The sequence below is a fragment of the Chelmon rostratus genome, chromosome 18, assembly GCF_017976325.1.
Source record: "Chelmon rostratus isolate fCheRos1 chromosome 18, fCheRos1.pri, whole genome shotgun sequence".
Classification (NCBI taxonomy): Eukaryota; Metazoa; Chordata; class Actinopteri; order Chaetodontiformes; family Chaetodontidae; genus Chelmon; species Chelmon rostratus.
Genome location: NC_055675.1, coordinates 15,951,458 through 15,962,981, shown reverse-complemented (window position 1 = coordinate 15,962,981; position 11,524 = coordinate 15,951,458).

The window sequence follows — 11,524 nt, the reverse complement described above, 5'->3', positions numbered from 1 at the left end:
AATTTTCGGGTCAAAAGTCAAACTCTCATTAGATGAACTGAACTTTGTGTTGAGTCCTGATTAACGAATGTTAGCATGCTAACACAGTAAGTCAAGATGGTGAAGAAAATAAACATTGTGCCAATATCAACGTTGTGAGCATGTTAGCTGGCTGATGTTTAGCACAATTTAGCTCCGAGCACTACTGTGCCTACATGCAACCTCTTAGAGCAGTTAGCATGGCTGCACACTCTTAGTCTTGTTTATTCTATATGTTTAAAGCCTAATTTGAAGCACTTCAACTGGCCTTTGAGTGTGAAATGTGCCATAAGAATAAACTTGCCTTTCCTGGACACTCTTTTCTGTTTGATGAGCGTCATTGAGACGTCATACTTTCAGAAAGCATTCATTTATCTTGGTAAGGCTTATCATACTCTATCCTCATATGACTTGCATCAATATTAACTTCCTATTGCAAAGATTTCATTGTGCTTTAAAAGGCAGTTTATCTTAAATAAGACAGTCTGCAAGCAAAAATGTTGGTTTAGCAGATTTCAGGAGAATTTATCCTCCATTATCTCTGTCTTGTACTTGTTGTGAAGCGTTCTGAATAAAACGTTAAACAGCTCTCAGGGTGTTTGCAGCTACTGTACAGCCATCCTATTTTGTAAGCACATCTGATGAGTAGATACATGATAAATTACCCAAAAACAAACAAATGCTCCACTGACCTCACAGCTGATATACATAAACCTCATCAACATGTTTCTTTCTGCATGAGGATGTTTCCCTCAAACCCCTGAGCCAACAGTTTTCAGCTTGTCCAATGCCCTGTTCCATCTTGCTGTGATCCATCACCTCATCTGATGGATCCTGAATCAGTCATCCATCATAAAGTCATCAACGTGCAGCCTCCTCCTCTCAGAGGGGATGTGATGTAGTGGCCAGGAGGCTCTGATTTATCTCTGTGATTCACCGTTTTCTCTGTTCGCCCTGCGTTTGCCTGCTCTGCCTGTCCTACCTGCATCTGCCCGCTCCCCACCACCGCCGCCACCACCGTGATTAAGCTGCCCTCATGCACCCGGACGTGATGGAGTGTCGGCCTACATCAGCCGGGGCGTAAACTGGAGGATGGGTCCTGATTTGTTGAAATCAGGATTTCTTCAGCATTGTGGTCTTGTGATCGATCCAGGCATGCAGCCAGAGGTGCATTAGTGAACAAGCTGGAATGAGCGCTGCATGATGAGGGGCCGGTGCTGTTTCTTATATGGACTATCATCAAGTTGACATCTTTACCATTATTCATGAAAGTATATGCAAGGTTTTAATTTACTGCATATATATGGGCCTTTTTACCTGTTTTATTTAAGAGGGACGTCACTCGTTAAGGAGAACATACTGTTTTTTTTTAATTTCACATATGCACTGTACAGTTTTATATCCATGGCAGGTTTTAGAATAATGCTAAAGTGCCACATGTTAGTACAAAATAACAGCTAAGAGGAAAGTTAAACATCAGTAATTTAGGTTTTATTATTAGACCCTTTTTAAACAGCCTTTTATCTACAGTCTATAAGTTGTGATTGTTTTGCTTACACACCAGCTCTGCATGCTCACACACTAGATCTGTATGCTCACACACTAGATCACCATGCTTACACACTAGATCTCCATGCTTACACACTAGATCTTTATTTCAAAGGCAAATTAAGAATGATGCTTACATGACATGACTATATGTATTTCACTTAGTGCTTCTTGATAGAAGAGTGCATGCTGACCTCTGCATGGTACAGTTTCAAAATAACCACCTTTCTGCAGGTTTTAATCAATGATTACAATTTAATTGCCTTTATTTATTATCATTTAAAATCCTGGCCATTTGCACTCACACAGGCAGGAGGCTGTGGTGATGTGTTTGGATGGCAGGTGGCACAGCAGTTCTTAGTCAAAATTTAGCTGCTAAACAGCTTGAACCCAGGAGAAGGCCAGTGTCCATCATGTAAAGAACTAACTCTGTGCAGCCTTTTATGAGCTTTTCACATATTTCAAATATTGTTGTATAATTAATCTATTGAAGTAAAAAGTAGCACGATAATACTCATATAAATGATAAGTTCCCCAAAGTTGCACTTAAGCACTTAAGTTACAACTATTTCTGAATCTCGGTTGATTCTGAAGTAAATGTTGGCTTTAAATCTTTTTCGTCTTAATTGATGTGATGTTGACTGACTCTCGGACCTTGACCGACAGTCATAATACTTTCTAACTGTCCAGTGTTTCCTGTTGTACAAGGATCAAGATCAGTCCCTGCTTGCAACAGCGCCACAAAAGCAGCTAGAGTGTATTATAGAATAGAATATATAGGCCACAGAATATACATGGATTACATTTAGTTTACATTTTAGGAGAATAATTTTCATACTTTACTGACCTCAATTATAAAGAAAGAGTTCACTTTTATTTAATTGTCAGCATTCCAATTTAGAGTTAATGAGCTAAAGTGTGCAAATTCACCAGTCTAGTCCTTTAAATGAACCAATGGGTTTATTTTCTCCCCCAGAGCAATCTGCAGGACGGCTTTTTGCTCTCGTCTGGCTCTCTACATCTTAAGACGGCAGACAGTAAGACGTCCCCCATGTTTCTCTGAAGGTTTCACGTTTCAGACTACATCTTTGTTGTGACTGGAGGTGCTCCAATACATAAAACATGAAACCCCGCTTTCACAAAACACCTGCTGACTAGAGTTTTCTCACCTTGCTTCGGGAAGATAAACGTCAGTATTTCCTACATCACTCCAGCATTTCAAGGACGACGACAGCTTATTTAGAATTTACAACTTTACAGCTCAGTTTTTGGCCTTCTTGCAGTTTCTGTCCAGATTGTGTCGGACAAAAATCATTAAAACACACAAAATCATTAATTGCAGTATTTTGACAGCAGCAATCTACTGATAAATCAACATTATTCTCAAAGAACTGGCTCATTTCTTTGTTGTAGCACATTTATATGCAGAAACGAAGACGACGCCACATAAATCTCCTTTTAGCTACGCATTGTTGTACATTCGATCAATAGGAACATTCTCCCTGGTGCCTGGGAATGAGCTAAATCAGCCTATCGTCTCTTAATGGCCGCACAGAAAGCTGTTATTTCAGTCTGCTCGGTGGCTGCATTTTGCACCTCGTGTGTTATTAGACAAGACAATTGCTCAGTCCAAAAGTGCTTTCTTTGTTTACATATTCAGGTAAATACACTGTCGCTGTCCATTACACAGAGAGACTCTTGTTCAGCTCTTTGCGCTCTTATTTAAATTAAAGTGACAACTCCAATAACGTTCATATCTGGGCTCCAACATAAACAATCATGCTCATTCTCTGCAGCAGCCTCTCAGATTTTCTGTTTGTATTTTGGAAGCACGTTACGTAATGCAATATTAATGTCATGAGGGTGAAGTTGAGACTATTCTGCGCAACAGCATCTTCAGCGGCGCTAGAGTTGCTTATTAAATGCCTAATAAAGTTCACTGAATAGCAATAAGCAGCAGTAGGTTGGTTGGTACAAGCAAAAGAAACACATTCCTGCTATAAAATCATGAGGTTATTTTTCCTCTAGCATGGGATTCGGGAGGAAACGGGGTCACTTCTGTGTGTACTTGTGCATTTCATTAACTTTTCTGAAGTCTGAGCGCAAAATTGCCTTAGAAACAAAGACAAATTGAAAAATGAAAATCAATAATCCGCTGACAACGGTGAAGAAGTTTGCTGCTTTCAGATTCAAGCTACATATTAGGAAAATGCAGGACCCCCAAATGAACTGATTAATCACTTTGTCAGGATCCCCCCATAAATGATTTTATGGATCATCAGACCAGAACGGCAGCCCAGGGTGGCTGTGCTTTATTTGAAATGACATTGCTGTTTTCAGTGATCTTATCTACAAAGATAAAAACACCTCGAATGAGAGCAGGAAGTACTTTTTGAAAGTGCACAAACATGAGCAGAACTGCAGAAGAGAAGAACAAAGTAGCCAGATGTACTGTGCAAATGAGATTTACAGTGGCATTTATCATACAGGAGGAAATAAAACCCACTAATCAATTATATACAAGGTCATCGCAGGCTAATCAGAGCAATCACTGGGGCACAATCATGCTCAGCAATGCAGCGGCCAATTACTCAGTGAATAATGCCCTCAGAGCTTTGTTAAGTGCTTCTGATCTCGCAGCGCGGCAAAGTCAATTTCCATCCTAATGTTAAATCGGCGATGCAAAGCAACGCTGCTCGTATTCGATACAGACACTCTGAAACCCGATAAGCGAACTTGAGAGCTTGCTGTGTCATGTCAGACAGCCGCGAGGAAGAAGAAGAAGAAGACGACAACAGCAAATTAGTGAGAGATGGAGGGAGAGAGATGACCCCATGAGGCCAACCTGCCCCCAAACGCAGGAAGTTTTTTGGAGGTAATGGAGACGGCGTTTCTCCATTCACCATCATTTCTGTGGTTAGTCGGGAGGTGAAACAGATGTAGCTGATAGCTTGTCTCCATTAGAGTTGTCGGGTTCATTCACTTCCACATTGTTACTGTGTGATTTGTAGATTCGATTTATAATGCCACATTTATCGCTCAATGACAGAAGCAGTGTTTTTTCCACAGAAATTCACACATTTTTCTGTTGTCATTACGTTTTCATAGATAGATAGATTTAGAAGTTACCTTTAGTGGGTCTGTCCTGTTCAATTTTTAAAGCACTTCTGCAAAAATTGATTGGCATTGGTCATAACATCAACAAAATTCATCTTTACTTCTATGAGATGGCTGTTGCTGTACATCTGTTCCACAGTCATTCACTGGAGATGCTACAGTAAAGACAACAGCACAACATCTCAATAAGTCAAATAACCAATCAGAGAGAGACTAAAGCATGATACATAAAGCTAAACTAAACTACAGCTAAAGTGGAGTTCAATACAGCTGCTGATTTTCATTGATTTTTAATTACAGACATTTACTGAGGCTCTGAAAGGCTGAGTGGACACATTTACGTGGCACATGCATTACACGGCACAGGCAGTTAACATCTGATGGATGTGAGATCTGCAGTCGGGGTTAAAAAAAAACAAAAACATGCTGCAGTTACTTTTAGACTCAGCCCTGATGGGTTTTATGGATGCATCCTATCCTATCCTAAATCATTTTGATCAAGTGTCAGGTGGGATATGTCGACTATGTTTCGTATTAACTCCTTTACTCTACTGCTCTAATGTACAACTTCATCAAGCTAACGCTAGCTTTGTCAGTTAGTCTGGTTAGCCAGAACAGTTTAACCTGGCAGTTAGTGTTCCTACATATTTTATAACCACTAATCTATACTCACATTTTAATGTCTTTCTTCAGATTTCCATACACTATCATATAAAATGCTGTTTTCCTTTAGTTCTTTCATAGCCAATTCATGAATGGCAGTTTAATTCCTAAATATGCAGAGCTGTTTGTTCAATAAGGATGTTTCCAATAGTGATGTTTCTTTGGCTTTTGGGCCTTTTCTGGAATTTAACTCTGCTATATAATATATAGCGCTTGAATGTATGAATAGTCCATAATATCCTAGCTTCAATCAGGTCCCTTGATTCTCCAGCAGCACACCAGGTCTACTGATGATTTATGATGTAACTGTCACTAATCTCCTTAAACAATGCAGAATTTCTGCCCCTTAAACACACATGCAGAGGAGCTCAGACCCTGCATGTTCCATGTAGATAGGTAAATTCATTTTGTTTGCTGAACTGGAAAAATTGCAGCGAGCAAGCCTGTTGGAGACGAGGTCTTTTTGTTTTGACGATCCTTGCCTACCAGTTGGGAGGTGGAGTGCAGCTTCAAGTGACTGTCATGTGGTAGGAAGGTAGGAAGGAGAGCAGTCCGGCTGTGCTGCATCTAATTATCACAGATGCCATCAATGTCAGACTGATTAGTTGTACTCAGGGGTACCCCGGCTAATTCAGGCTACTTATGTTTAATGCATTGGTGCAGTTTGGGTAAAAAGACTTTGGAGTTACAGGCCAAGCTTACCGATGACACAGCGACATCCTCAATCATCTCCAGGACGATCTGGAACAGGAAGTGGCAGCGCAGGATCTCACGCACTCACTAGAAGGTCATCTTCAGTTTTCGCTCAGCGGCCATGGCTCAACCTGGCACAGGGGCTCCTTATATTGTTGATAAAGCAGACAATGAGAACTGTAATGAGAAACACTTCAAAGTGGATTTGACAATCACTGCAGCCGCACTTTCATACCTGTAACATCCTCTTTGAGATAGTATAGACCCCAATATACATGTTCTCACCAACTGTAGAGGAAAAATAACAAACCACTGGTTTTCAGACATGTGGCATCTTTTCAACAGCAAATTCACGCAGTACAGAGTTACATAAATTGGGATAAGCACTGAGAAGAACCTCTGGTGCTGGACACAGTGCTGGCTCAACATGGAAACAGTCCACCTCAACGAAGAGCTCTGACTCCTCACCCTCAAAACAGGCCAACTTCCTCTCTAAGATTAATCAGTGAGAGCAAGAAAGGCACCGTGATGACCACAATTAAACAAACCCAGCATCATGCTGCCCTGGCCCTTTGCTAAAATGCTTTTATATAAAGAGAAGAGCAAAGGGATTGCTGTTTATGTAGGCAAACTTTCTTGCACATGCACATGTTTTGTTTAACCTCTTAAAACTGGGCATCAGGTGTGCCTGTATTGTTACCACACTGGCAGGCAGTCGATTCAACGAGTACTGGATGATTTCCTGGGGCTTATATACTGTGTCATCAGATGGGTCCTGATTGCTTCATTGAGCACACCTGTGCTTGAACAGAGAGGAGGCTGGCCCGACCTGTTGGCCACGCCCTGCAGTGATGCCACTCAACTAGACAGACGGGAGAGACAGTCATGAGAGTTTTCAATCACTTATTTAGTAAAGACTTCTGTCTTCAACATTTATCGGACGTGTCTTCAGCTCATGCAGCTACAGAAGAACTGGAGAATCCATGCGTGGGTCCATGTCAGAGTGGTGCAGCGTTTTCCCTCCCATCCCTCCTCTGTTCAGTCCCCCCCTCCCTCTCTCCTCCTCCCTTCTTCTGATTCATTAGCAGGACTCGGAGCCCTCCTGCCCTCTTTTACTGCCTCCATTAAATCCTTGCTCCCTCCATTGCAACTCTCCATGGAGCGAGTGCATCAGTTCATCATCCGAGCTAAGAGCCTCAGCTTTGTTCTCTACATTTTTCATTCTACTTTACCTTTACTTAGGCCCAGTTCAGCTCTTTGTCACTCTGTATTTACTGTAGAGAAAAAAAATCTAAATTAATATTATATTATTAATATATACACACTGTTTGATTAAAGTAAATAACGACGTGGGCCTCCAGGTAATAAATGGCCCTATAAACATCAATTGAGAGGGAGTAAATGTGCATCATTACCCATTTAATTTCAACTGTTGGGAGTGAGTAATGGTGGAAAATCCTTGTGCACAGAGAGGAATCAAAGTAAAATGCTACCGGTGGGTCGGCCATTACAAACTCATGCTGTGCAGCCAAACATGGCTCAAACACAGAACTTTATGTTAAATTGTAGTGACGATCCCAACATTTACTAAGCGATCAACAGGTGTCAGGCTGAATTCTTGGAAAATGTGTTTAAAATGATGCACAAAACATACAGAATATTTCTATTTGATGCGGTGGTGCATCCATAAAAATATGGTGTCTTAAATATTTCACTCTGTTGAGGTCATATAGCAAACTAAATAAAAAAGATGCAACCTTAAAACTGCTTAAAGGTGGAAAACTGTATGTGGAGTATTAAGGAATGACAAATTACCAAATCCCACAGTTTTAAATGACGAGTAAACTGGAGCATAGCATTGTCTCCTTACTGCTTTTATACTGGGATGTTTTAAATGCAAGGCAGCAGCCTTGCAGTGTTTAGGCTGTAACCTCATGTATCCTGTCCAAACAACCAGGAAGTGAATCCTTCTGCAAAGACAAATACCCAGAGGAGCCGATGTTGCTGTGAAGGATGAACAGGAGTTGTGTTGAGGGCAGGGGACTGAGGTCAGGGTATGTAGAGGTCTGAACCCCCGTCTGAGATGGATCCCTGGCTACACATGGGGCGCTGGATTATCTGCTTATCTCTCTGCCTTCATAATTGCCGAGGGTTTCCTGAGCATGATTGTAATGCTGGACAATAGGCATGGTCAAAGAGGGTAATTGAAATTCTTCGGTCTTCTCTTGTTCTTAATTGGATAAGTCACACTGCAGTGTCCAAGGTGAGATGAAGGTGAGTTTGGTCCTAGTCGATCATTCCTTTTGTTAGAGCGGAATAATCCTGATATTTTTCATTATCAAATCCAGTCGTTTTATGTAATGTTTAACTCACTGTTAACCGTTAACTCTATTTTATCTTTGCCTGTCCACAACAGTTAACATTAAGATAAGTGTGTCAGTGTGCTTTTCATCCAGGGGCCGGTCTTACATTGCAAGGCAGCTGGATTCACAAGATCACACAAGATGCCATGCAAGCCGAGAATCCTTTAAGGTTCCATTGGTTTTACAGTATGTGTCCCATGATCTTTTTCACACTGAAGTTATTTTGCAGCTTTTTAAAATATTAAGATTTTGGATGGGAAATCACATGGAGCTTTTAACCACATTAAGCGGTCTTCATCATCAGCTGGAGCTCGCTGAGTTGGAGATGGGTGTGCTAATCTTCACGGTCAAGAATGAACTTTCATGCTTAAGTTTTTAAACCAACACAAATATGAAATCCTAAATGTGCTATGGATGAAATTATAACTATTATGACAACCGAGCAAGCAAAATTGTGTGCTAATGTGCTGAAAGTTTTGATCGTTTGATCACATGAATTGTTCATTTTTTTGTTCATTCATTCACTGGTTATCAAACATAACCATACATAACCAGGCTCCTCAGAGACTCAGTGGTGAAACCTCTCAGACCCTGGCTCAGTAACTCTGAGGGTGACAACTGGGAAGTGTACGGTGACTTTTTGTGAAATTGTTCAGGGGATCAATATGTGGAATTTCTAACTCGCAGACCTCTCCTGGTTCATAATTAAGATTATTCTGAACTCAAGGTGAAACAGTTTGTGATGTTTGTGCCATGCATTGTTATGTCAGCTGTGTGTATTTGCATTATAACCCATGTAGGGACTGCATGTAGGGAAATAAATAAATACTGTGTTTTTCCAATGAATAAACCACATCAGAGAAAAATTCCCATGATTTGTGATCAAAAATAAAAATTTTTCTAAATCTCTAATGAAGAGGAGGAGGCAGGTCAGAGGACAAACTGCAGATGGCTTTTTGCACAATAGAAATGTAAAAAGGCTTGTATGTCTGACTGAACTACAGCAGATTTATATATTTCCCAGACAAAAACTCAACATGTGTCAAAGTAATAAACAATGATGAACATGCGCAACAACAGTGTCCATTCACCGTCACTTTTAATAAACCTGCACGAGGGGGGAAAAAAAGCAGGATCCAAATCTAAACAAAATGATTTCTTTATTATATTTGACCCTGAGCTGAAAGAACACAGCTGCTGGTAATGGCAGAGTGAAAGTGTTCCGCCTGTACTGTGCGCCAAGTAGCACCATCCAACCAAAACACTACAAATTAGCTTAAATACAGAAGCTAATGGAAATGAAACTCTACACTTCTTGATTCACTTCAGGAAAAACAAAGACGGTTCCACTCTTCTTTTTTCTGCAGACACACAGAGTCATGTTGCAGCTCCTGAACATGAACTGTGGAAACATCAGTGCTTCTTTTTAAGAGTTGGGTCATTATCTTGACAAATGTTGAAGCACGAGCCGCTATGTTAATACCACATTTCCCTCAGATAACGATGCATTATCATAATTGGCCATCAACTTGCTAATGAAGTAGCCAAGAAGTAAAATTAGTAATTTACTAAATAGGGTCACATCATTAAACCGTAAGAAATGTCTTACTGAGCATTGCTGCTATTAGCTAGAAGAACTTTGGAATGAAGAGGTCGCAGTAGTCCCAGTTTTACAAGCCTAATATTGAAATAATGTTAATTAACTGCCAATTCCTTGTAAATGTGGATAGCACTTTGTTTTATCTATATGTACACACGTGAAAAGTGTGTGTCAGTCAGTAGTACAATGTAGAGTGACTGAGATAGCCTACATTTGATTATGCTGGCTAACGCTAATTTATTGAATGTCATTAGCATAATGTGTTGAAATTTAAGGTAATATGTTATTAAGTTTTCCCAGTTCTAAACATGAAAGAACATTTTGATCAAGAGTCAGGTCAGTTATGTAGACAATATTTAATATTAGAGCTCTTCAGTGTACAATTTAAACAAGTTGTACCGTATGTTAGCAAGCTAATGCTAGTTTTAGCAGTTCTTTAGTTAGCTAACTAGCTTAGTTAACAGCTACACCTGGCAGTTTGTAGAGTTACCACCCACTGCTACACTAACTAGCTTGTGGTGCTAACTAGCTTTCATTCCCTACATCTGTGTTCCTGAAGGCTTGATCCAGGCTAAGTCTGAACTTACGACTTTGAACGGCACGCAACATAAAACTCCTCTTTGCTTTTTGCACATTCATCACTGCAGTGACCTTTTCTTTTTGTGTCGATAGAGAGACAAACCCTGAGGTTTTAAATAAGTTCATGCTCTTACCTGAAAACAAATGTCAAAGAAAGATTTATGTTTTCTCTTCAAAAACTCGCACCCATGGAGAGCCTGCCATTACTCTGCTCTCTCCGCCGGTCTCTGCAGTGACTTTTGTTTAGCCTAACATTAATGTCCACCAGACTCTGCACAAGTATCCCCTCCTGACATTACTGCAAGCTGAGAAACATCACTGTCTCTGTTCTGCACACAAACAACTCACTTCAGATCAACATCAACGTTCTGGCCAGCGATTACAAATATAAATCTCAAAAGAGAAAAAAAAACACCCTGAATAAATTTTATTGATTTGTTTTTATGTCCCACTCATGAAACTGACCACAGTGTTTCTGACAGGAATTCGATTGTTCAGTGACACCTTTTATCCAGGTGCTTTAATGCTCCACTGCATCCAATCAGCCTTGATTAAGACTTTAGCCTATTTGACCCTGCAGAAGTATCGTGGTAAGCAACTTCACATCAGCCTTAATGTAACGTTTCATTTAAAGGGAAAAAAATGCCTTAAGCACAAGTTGGAAGCACAACTCTCTTTCACAAAAGTGACATTTGTGCTGACACACTCACTGTGACCTTTACAGGTAATTGGCTTTTTTCCCCTTTACAATAACAAGACCTCTATGAATGCCCTGTAAAATGGCCTTATGTGATTCAGTATATCAATATTGTTGCCTTTGAAAAGTAACTTTACCCTAAACCCACTTTTTTTTAGTTTTTAAAATTTCATTAGCTTTATTATACCATCTATTGATCCTGGTCACATTTTATAGTGTTTATTTTAACGAGCACAATTTTCCTCT